The sequence below is a fragment of the Octopus sinensis genome, linkage group LG15 (assembly GCF_006345805.1).
Source record: "Octopus sinensis linkage group LG15, ASM634580v1, whole genome shotgun sequence".
Lineage (NCBI taxonomy): Eukaryota > Metazoa > Mollusca > Cephalopoda > Octopoda > Octopodidae > Octopus > Octopus sinensis.
In genome coordinates, this window is record NC_043011.1 from 47128812 (window position 1) to 47140336 (window position 11525).

Consider the following 11525-nt stretch of genomic DNA (forward strand, 5'->3'; position numbering starts at 1 on the left):
AAAGCAGACTTCGGCTGAATTTGAACCACAAAACAAAGAGGGACAAAATGCCACTATGCCTTTTGCCTGATGTGCCAATGATTCTGCTAGCTCACTGCCTTAAGAAAGCAATAATAATGAAAATGATGATGGCTTTTAGGAAGAAATTGTTATGATATCTCTTGTTGCACAATCTTGTCTACACATCTCATGCTATCCATCAGAATCTAATAAATGGTAAAGAATGAACTCAATGTAGTAAAGCTACAATTCTTTAGTTCTGCTACTGAGACAGAACTCTGGGGAAGGGATGCTACTCTAGAATTAATGTCATCTTTTGAATTATTAGGATGAAAAACAAAAATACAAATAACTTGGATATTCCTTTGAATTCTTTACATAAGTTGTTTGGCATATTCTTTTTTTTTCTTTCATTTCATTATAGTTCTTCATAATTTAAAGTATATGAAAGAAAACTATATTTTTCTGTGATATTCTACAGGGGGAATTTCTGAAAAAGGAAAATAGCAATGCTGCAGTTATATCTTATTTATTCTTCTTAATAATATTTTTTCATTCCAGTATTATGGTTTGTGCACATTGTGTGTGTGTGTTTGTGTGTGTGTGTACATGCATGTGTGTGTACACAGTGTGTATGATTTTTTTTTTTTTTTGTAAGTACATCCATTTGTATATACAATAAATCTGTTCATTTAATCCAATAAATATGGAATAAGATAATTTTTCATAAACATAGATTGCTCTCTTTCAAATGGTACAAAATATCTGATAATAAACTCCGATGACATCATCCAGGTCCAGAGCTGAGTAGAAGTATTATACAAGTAAAAATAACTGCGGCACCTTGGGCAAGTGTGTTGCACTATATAGCCTCAGGCCAACCTAATCCATATAAGTGGCTCTGGTAGATGGAAACTGAACGAAGCCCATCATGTATGGACATAGATATTTTTTTATTCTTTTACATGTTTCAGTCATTTGTTTGTGGCCAGTCTTAGTCAAAGAAAGCAACTCCAAGATTTGTTCTTTTTAAGCCTAGTACTTATCATATCAGTCCCTTTTGCCAAACTGCCTTCCATGCTAGGATGGATTGGACGGTTTGACAGGAAGTAGCCAGGTAGAAGACTACACCAAACTACTGTGTCTGTTTTGGTATGGATTGTATGGCTGCATGCGCTTCCAAATGATGACTGCCCCATAAAGTGGGCTGAGTGCGTTATATATATATATAGTTGTATTTCATGATGGTCACATTTTTTTTTTGCTAAATAAACACATACACTATATATTTGTTCTTTACTTGCTTATTACTGTCCTTATTCTAATTCATAACCAGTGTCAGGACAGTGGGCATAAGTTAGAAAGAGAACATTAGAAATGAGTGAAGAACAAGCCATTATAGATTTTTAACCACTACACACATTTTTTTTCTCTCCTTGTTTTTTTTTCTGTGTCCCTTTCTGTAGAAGAGCATAGGCTCGAAACATAAAAGACTTTTTATATTCCTGAGCGTTATACTAACACATTTGTTTGTTTTGTACACCACCTGTCTTCGTCTTTTGTTGGTTTTTTTTGTAAACTCTCTGAATATATAGTGCATGTGGTTATTTGGCAAAAAGAAACAAATTGACCATCCTGAAATATAACATATCTGTTTCAACACATGGTTTCACATCAGGAATCTTGCAACATAAATTCATTAGTGTATATATATATATATATATATATATATATATATATATATATATATAATATATTTATATATATATATAAAGAGAGCGAGAGGAGAGAAAAAGGGAGAGAGAGAGAATGAATGAGAGAGAGAGCGAGAGAAAGATGAGTGACATAGAGAGAGATGGGACATGCTTCAATACATATATATATATGTGCATATATATGTGTATTATGTAAGATAAACATTGATCTTGAGCAGTTGCTGTTTTATAACAATTTTGAATAAATACCATTTTCTTTTGATCTGTGAACACAAAAAGAAAAAGTGAACATGTTTTTTTAAGGATGATTGCAATCAAGCAACTTTTCTTGTTTATTATGATGCTTGTTTAAAAATAATACATGTTGTCCAATCATAGTCTCACACAAGTATATGCATATAAGCGGCACTACATTAGAAGAACTTTGTCCAAGGAGCCATGCAATAGCAATGCACCCCAAATCACTTGGTTGGGAAAAAAGACTTCTTAGACACACAGCTAAGCCTATATAATTCTTTCTTTCAATGTATGCCTGCATTAGTGTGCGTGTGTGTGTTGTATATATAGCTATCTCTATATATATATATATCTATATATATGTATATATATATATTATATAAAAGGGCTTAGTAAAATAAATTACTTTGCCGCATACTGAACTCGTTAGAAATAGCAGCTAAAAAAACTATTTCTAACACTTAAAGAAAACCTCTCTCATATAGTGTTTGCTCAATTCAACTCGAGTTGATTGAGCAAACACTATATGAGAGAGGTTTTCTTTAAGTGTTAGAAATAGTTTTTTTAGCTGCTATTTCTAACGAGTTCAGTATGCGGCAAAGTAATTTATTTTACTAAGCCCTTTTATATAATGTAATAATTGAATTTGCCTTAAATGGTCCCTTTGCATACTGATACTTGGTGAAATTGATTATTAATTAATTAATTTTACCCTCAATTGTTGAAATGTATATATATATATATATATATATATATATATATATATATATACACACACACAGACACCATACACACACATCTCTCACTCTATATATATATGTGTGTATGTGTAAATATATTATGTATTTATATGAATGGCTGCGTGGTAAGAAGCTTGCTTCCCAACCACATAGTTCTGGGTTCAGTCTCACTACGTGTCACTTGGGAAAGTGTCTTCTACTATAGCCTCAGGCCGACCGAAGCCTTGTGAGTGTATCTGGTAGATGGAAACTGAAAGAAGCCCATGGTATGTGTGTGTGTGTGCGCATTTGTCTCTTCATCACCACTTGATAAATGGTGTTGGTGTGTTTACATCTGCATAACTTATCAGTTTGGTGAAAGTGACTGATAGAATAAGTACTACGCTTAAAAAATCAGTTGTAGGGTTGAGTTGATTTGACTAGAATTCTCCAAGATGGTGCTCCAGCATGGCAGTAGTCAAAGGACTTAACGAGTAAAAGAATAAAAGAACAAAAGGATATTTACACACACAGATAGATATACACATATTTATCTATTTTCCTATTTGTGTGTATATGTATGCATGAATGTATGTATCTCTCTCTCTATCTCTCTCTCTCTCTCTCTCTCTCTCTCTCTATATATATATATATATATATATATATATGTATATGTACATATCTATGTACCTGTAATATCTATCTATCTATATATATATATATATATATATATATATATGTATGTATCTATAGTATCTATATATATAAACATGTATATAAATTAGAGAAGAACCACCATGTAGCAATTCAACAATGATATACTTAAATCATACCATATGGAAAAAAATTAAAGATATCTTAAAACATTTACCAAAAACTAAATAAAGTACTAAATACTAAATATATAGTATATATTAGCAAATAGACTACATGTGTTTAATAATAATAATAATAATAATAAAATAATAATAATATAATAATAATGATAATATATATATATTATATATATATATATATATATATATATATTATATTATATATACAGTAGCTCAGTTTTCAAACACCTCTGATAATAAATAAATCGTGCTTCATCTCTGTTTTTCTCATATTCATTTTCTATGGTACTACTGTATTGTTGGTATTATGTTAAACTGTTGTATGTCCAAGTTTGGTCATACAGATAAATATAAATTTAAAAAAATTTTTGCGTGCAATAGCCAGTTCTTTTGTCAAACTATCGTATCTCCAGCTGTTTCTTATGCCAAGATATAAAAAATTATGAGGTGTAGTACAATGGTTTTGCTACTGAATTGTGAAACTATTTTTTTGTTTTCTGAAAAAAGCAACGTTTTGGACTTACAACACTTTTGCATAACAGCAACGATACATATATATATATATATATATATATATATATACATATTTAATTAATAATATTATGGTAATAAAAATTTTAGAAATTTTTACTACCAGTGGCCTAGCATAAAAAAAGTTAGTCATAGAACTATATATTATTCATATAAAATAAGGTGTACATTAAAACACATTAAGAGGCTTCCATCATAGGAATCCTTTACGCTAGAAAGAAAAGTTAAAGTACACTTAATGTACACTGTATTTTATATATATATATATATAATATATATATATATATATTGATGTCTGGAAGATGCACAATTTGATAGTGCACACCTTTAATGTAAGTCTGATGATGCACCACTCTAATGTGTAAAACTGCAAACATTACATAAATTTTCCCTTCGAATTTTTGCATAAATTGGAATTGCAAGCACAATTCGTACAGAAAAAATTAGTAGCAAATCATTAAAGTTCTGTTAAAAAATTTCTTTTGTCTTCTTCTTATTTGGATTTCTCACACATACACACACATATATACGTATATGCATGTATGTATGCATTTATGTATATACACACATATGAAGATTTTATGTTCATTATTATATTTGCATTAGATAAGTATATTATGCTCACCATATATTTTTGTCTCTTTACTTAACGGACCATATTTGACAAAAATGTATTTGTTTATTCACTAATCCTAATGGATATTACTAAGAGGCTGGATTAAAATTATTTTGGACAATTTTGTTAGCTTGCAGCTAATAAATACATAAGTAAATAGATAGATAGATAAATATTTTCTTCCTTGTTTTTCTGTTGATTTACCAGTATTAAGAATTTTAACTGTTTCTTGTTTGTAGAGAGAGGGTTCATATTTTCTCAAATGTTGAGTTCAAACTGAGAAACAAGGCCACACCTCTTTGAGGAAGGATATTGATTGGATGTGCTCAGCTGGTATTTTTCGTTACTAACTCTGGAAGGATGAAGAGTAAAGTTCGCCTTAGTGGAATTTGAACTCAGATAGTGAAGAGAAGTAATTAAATACCACAAGGTAATGCTGTCCTTCCTGGGATTTTAACAAATTTTAAGTAATTATGATAAAACATCTATTTTAGCACTCTATTAACTATGGACTCTGTTTAATCATTTGTCAGTTTTTCATTTTGGTACAACATCAAATATTTAAAAGTAAAAGGAATGTTTTCAATTAAGTTATCTTTGATACCTATCGAACATCTATCTACCTGACAAAATGAATCTTAAAAATCCTAAGCCAACTTAGGAGTGTTTTCATACAATAGCACAACCCGCTCAATAAACCACCAACTTCACTTAGTTCATACCTTATTGTCTGAAAAAGAAACATTAAACATGAGATAATATAGTTCTTGATACAATATTGTCATTCGCTGGGACAGCAATGCCAATGTCATCATCAACTATCATCATTTTACACCAGTTTTTCTATGCACACGTGCACCCTGTCTTTAAGGCAGCGAGCTGGCAGAATCATTAGCATGCCGGGTGAAATGCCTATCAGTATTTCCTCTGTCTTTACATTCTGAGTTCAAATTCCGCCAACATCAACTTTGACTTTCATCCTTTTGGGGTCGATTAAATAAGTACCAGTTATGCACTGGAGTCGATATAATCGACTTAATCCATTTGTCTGTCCTTGTTTGTCCTCTCTATGTTTAACCTCTTCTGAGTAATAAATAAACAGCACCCTGTCTTATAACAGCTTTTCAATACTTGTTGAAGTCCTTTATTACCTGTGACCTTCAAGAGGCTCGACAGCTAGAGGTCAGTTTTTACTACTTTTCTGCCTTTATCTTCCTCAGTATTCCTCTTTTGCAGATTCCTTCTAGCTGGATTCATCATCACTTCTTTATGCAACTGTCATCCTGCATGCCTATAATAGGACAATGGCCTCACTTGCACAATACAGCTTATATCTTTTATACCAAACCCTGATTTTTTATGATTCCCAGGTCTATCACATATTCAATGAAGCAGGCTCAATCTCTCTATATATAAAGCTGAAGTTGTCTGTGTGTGTCTGGCAGGTTTGGTAGCCTTCAACTAACACTATCTCCTCTGAGACCCTGCGGTGTAAGTTGACCAAAATTGAGAGTATGATAGAAGAAGGCTTGCTCTTCCTTCCGTGGAAGAAAAAATTCAAATCAGACCATGTTAAAACCAAAAATTATTTTTCATTAAAAGGTGCTTTTTTTCTATGAAAATTCCTATTTTTTACGATATTTTGACTGCCATGTCGCCATTTTTCGGTGTATTTCAACAAGAAAAATGTTCACTTAAAGAGAATAACAAGCTACATAATGCAAATTTTTTCTTTTCAAAAATTCCAATTCTAAAGGGTCGAAACAAACACTAGTAACGAAGGGTGATACTGCTAGTTTCTAATAAAATCACTATAAAACAAAAAAAAGGACTAAACAAACATGTGAAGAAGGCCTTTGAGCAGAGGTGAATTGGGACTAGTGTGGAGGTAAACAACAGCAACAACATCTGAAACCTCTGTAAGATCCTTAAAACCGAGACCACAGGGATGCACTTGGGCTGCATGCACAAAGTGTGAATCATGCAAACACCATAAAATACAATGAAGCCAAGAACTTTTGAAACTGTGGAGTATGTTGTTTTATATATTAAGAAGGAAGTGTTGGCCTGGCCCCTGATACCTTTTTATGACTTGAAATGTGAGGAACAAATGAAGCACACATATTGAAATGAAAGAAACTTTGGACAGAGCTGAAATATTGTGGTCAAGTCTGATTTATTAGAACTGAAGTGATGCTAAATAAAAACAATGATATTGCAGCAGCCAAAATCTGTGAATGATATGAAACAGATATCCCTGAAATCCTTTCATGCCACCTTAAAATAATGACCATTGCTCATAGGTCTATTTGACCAGCACTGATCTTTAACTAAATAAAAAATATGGCAAGTACTGAAGTGCTATCATCATCATCATCATCATCATCATTGTTTAACCTCCACTTTCCATGCTGGCATGGGTTGGACGATTTGACTAAGGTCTGGCAAACTAGATGGCTGCACTAGGCTCCAATCTTGATCTGGCAGAGTTTCAACAGCTGGATGCCCTTCCTGACACCAACCACTCCAAGAGTGTAGTGGTTGCTTTTATGTGCCACCGGCACGAGGGCCAGTCAGGTGGTACTGGCAACGGCCACAGAAAAATCATGTTTTTTTTTTGTTATATTAAAGAAAAAAACATTGATGTGAAATACCTTAAGAATGCAACACAGAAGAGATGGGTAACCCAAACAAAAAATATAAAGCCAAAAGACACTAAAATCCCAACAGAACCTAATTGGGTAAGGCTGATGGGGAGACAAGTATAAAACAGGAAATGGTACGGCTCTTTAGGTTCTGGGTTCAAACTTTGACGAAGGACCTCTTTACTTTTCATCCTTCCGGACATAATAAAATAAAGAACTGTTTAAGTGCTGGATGATTGATGCTTGTAATTCTCCAAGATGTGAAAGGGTTTATAAAAGAAGACATAATGATAATGCTTTTGTAATTTGGAAAATGTTTCTTTTAAAACCCCAAAACAAAAATGTTCTTTAATTATTTAGCTATATTTGATTTATTTCAGTAGTAGTTTTTAGATAAAATGAATGAACCAAACAACCAATCAACCAACCAACCAGCCAGCCAGCCAGCCGACCAACCAACAAGGACATAATGGACAAAAAGAATTTCATCAAACCTTAATGATTGCTAATGGATATAATTCTTCATATATCCACCTATCCACATCTATCTACATACATATGTTTACATATATATGTGCGTATGTAAATAAGTGTGTATATATAGATGTATGTATGCATACATATATGTATATGCTGTGTGTGTATATATATATAAACATATACACATGCATACATATATAAGTGTGTGTATACACAGACGTATGTATGTATATATATATATACCAGAGTAAACACATAAATGTGAAACAAGGTGGAAAAAAGAGTACTCAAATACCAGGGGTAGAGTAATATGTATACACACACATATATATACATATACATATATATGTATATGAATACTTAAAAATCCTTTAAAATGTTTTAGCCCGAAGGCCGCGGCCATGCTGGGGCACCATGTGCGTGTGTATATATATATATATATGCACACACACACATGCATACATATATACATGCATACACATATATCTCTCTCTCTCTCGCCTTAAAGACTCCGCCGGTTACGACGACGAGGGTCCCAGCTGATACGATCAACGGAACAGCTTGCTCGTGAAATTAACGTGCAAATGGCTGAGCATTCCACAGACACGTGTACCCTTAACGTAGTTCTCGGGGATAATCAGCGTGACACAGAGAGTGACAAGGCTGACCCTTTGAAATACAAGTACAACTCATTTTTGCCAGCTGAGTGGACTGGAGCAACGTGAAATAAAGTGTCTTGCTCAAGGACACAACGCGTCGCCGGGAATCGAACTCACAACCTTACGATCATGAGCCGAATGCCCTAACCACTAAGCCATGCGCCCTCACTACACATATATAAATATGACAAAATTAGCAAGAATGGAAAAAAATCACATCTTTAATTGATGATTACCCCACACATTACCAACAATCAAACCTATTGTGAGGGCATCATTAGATATAGAAAAAGCGGTACAAGTTGTCAGTCAAACCAATATGTCCGAAAATTTATGCTAAACCAATGTTATCAAGGTAACCCTAGTTTGCTTAAAACAGAGTGCTTTCAAGATATTTGCCTGGTTTTATTTAGCTCTTTTACCTCTTGTTCTATATAAGTGTTGATAAATTATTAGTAGAACAGCCCAGTCTAAAAGAGAAATAGAACAATTATATTTTTGTATTGTCAGGTTGTGTAATTCTGGTTACTCTCTTTACTCTTTTACTTGTTTCAGTCATTTTGACTGCAGCCATGCTGGAGCACCACCTTCAGTCGAGCATATCGACCCCAGGACTTATTCTTTGTAAGCCCAGTACTTATTCTATCGGTCTCCTTTGCCAAACCGCTAAGTGACAGGGACGTAAACACACCAAGCAATTGTCAAGCAATGCTAGGGGTACAAAGACAGACACACAAACACACACACACATATATATATATACATATATATACGACGGGCTTCTTTCAGTTTCCGTCTACCAAATTCACTCACAAGGCTTTGGTCGGCCCGAGGCTATAGTAGAAGACACTTGCCCAAGGTGCCACGCAGTGGGACTGAACCCGAAACCATGTGGTTGGTTAGCAAACTACTCCTGCGTTATGGATATAATTGGTCAAAATGTTACCAATGGTTTCACACTGACTATTGCACTTAGTAATATTAAAGCTTTCTCTGACATGCTGGTTGGAAGCACAACTTCTATTATGCTAGAAGTATATATACATGCATAAATATATATATATATATATATATATATGTGTGTGTGTGTGGAGGCACGTGACCTAGTGGTTAGGGTGTCAGCATCATGATTGTAAGATTGTGGTTTCGATTCCAGGACCAGGCAATGCGTGTTCTTGAGCAAAACACTTCATTTCACGTTGCTCCAGTCCACTCCGCTGGCAAAAATGAGTAATGCAGCGATGGACTGGTGTCCCATCCAGCTGGGGAACACATATGCCATTGCAACCGGGAAACAGGGCCCATGAGCCTGGCTAGGCTTTATTTATCATATATATATATATTATATATATATATATACTTTATTTAAAGCAGCAGAAAATTCAACAAAACTTGTTACTCTGAGTTTCATGTTTCCGTTCGTTGGACAGTTTTTGCTAGCAAAAAATAAAGCATATTACTCTACCACTGGTATTTGAGTACTCTTTTTTCCACCTTGTTTCACATTTATGTGTTTACTCCGGTATATATATATATTTTGCTTGGGGAAGGTGGTGGACTGGCAGAATCATTACAGAGCAAAATTCTGGCTTTACATTCTGAGCTCAAAATCTGCTTAGGTTAGCTTAGTTTTTCATCTTTTAGTGTCGGTAAACAAAGAACCATTTGAACACTGGGGTCATGTTGATTTAATCGATTTAACACCAAAGCCAAAATTGCTGGCCTTGTGCCAAAATTTGAAATCAATATTTCACTTAAGCATTGCAATAATAATGATAATAATCTGCTGTAGAACTCACTGTACATATGCATCAGAACAAAGCATTAGTTAAGTACATCATCATCATCGTTTAACATCCGCTTTCCATGCTGGCATGGGTTGGACGGTTTGAGAACTGGTGAACCAGATGGCTGCACCAGGCTCCAATCTGATCTGGCAGAGTTTTTACAGCTGGATGCCTTTCCTAATGCCAACCACTCCGAGAGTGTAGTGGGTGCTTTTATGTGCCACCAGCACGAGAGCTAGTCAGGTGGTACTGGCAACGACCATGCTCAAGGGTTTTTTTTACGTGCCACCTGCACATGAGCCAGTCCAGTGGCACTGGCAACGACCTCGCTCAAATGCTGTTTTGCACGTTTCACCAGCACAAGTGCTAGTAAGGCAACGCTGGTAATGATCATGCTCAAATGGTGCTTTTTACATGCCACTGGCATCGGAGTCAGTCAGTGGCCCTGGCAATGATCATGCTTGGATGGTTCTCTTAGTGCTCCACTAGCATGGATGTCAGTTATGGGGTACTGTCATCGAATTTGACACAATTAGCTCATGAACTTCATTAGCACATACATACAATACACACATATACATAGAAACATACCTTAATATTTACACCGTCCACTGTTATAGATCCATTTAACCCAATTTTAGCAAATGGTTTCTCTATATGAGAGTTTGAGTTAAACCCTGTCCTAGCGTTTATCATAAGGAAGCATTCTGAGTGTCAGAACTGAGATTTAAACAAACTCTTGAGCATTAAACTAATTGGGAAAATTAGCTAAAATGGAGCTATAATGCTGTATTGTAGAAATATTTATTAATATATGCACTCTGTTAACAAGTATACAAGTGCTTGTTTGAGTCATGGATTATACATAATGTATATGTATTTATATATCATATAAAGTATACACACACTGACACATATGTACACACACACACACAGATTTACGTGTATGTGTTTGCGTAAATCAAATAGAAGACAGCAAGACAGACAGATAGCTATGTTAATATATATACATAAGTAGACAGATCTCTATGTGCATACACACACACACAAACATGCAAACACATACACGTAAATCTGTGTGTGTGTTTGTGTGTGTGTGTATGCACATAGAGATCTGTCTACTTATGTATATATATTAACATAGCTATCTGTCTGTCTTGCTGTCTCTCTATGTATATACACAAACAAATATATATACATGCACACACACACATACAGAAATATACATACACATATATATATATATATATATATATATATATGGCATTAGGAAAGGCATCTAGTTGTAGAAACCATGCCG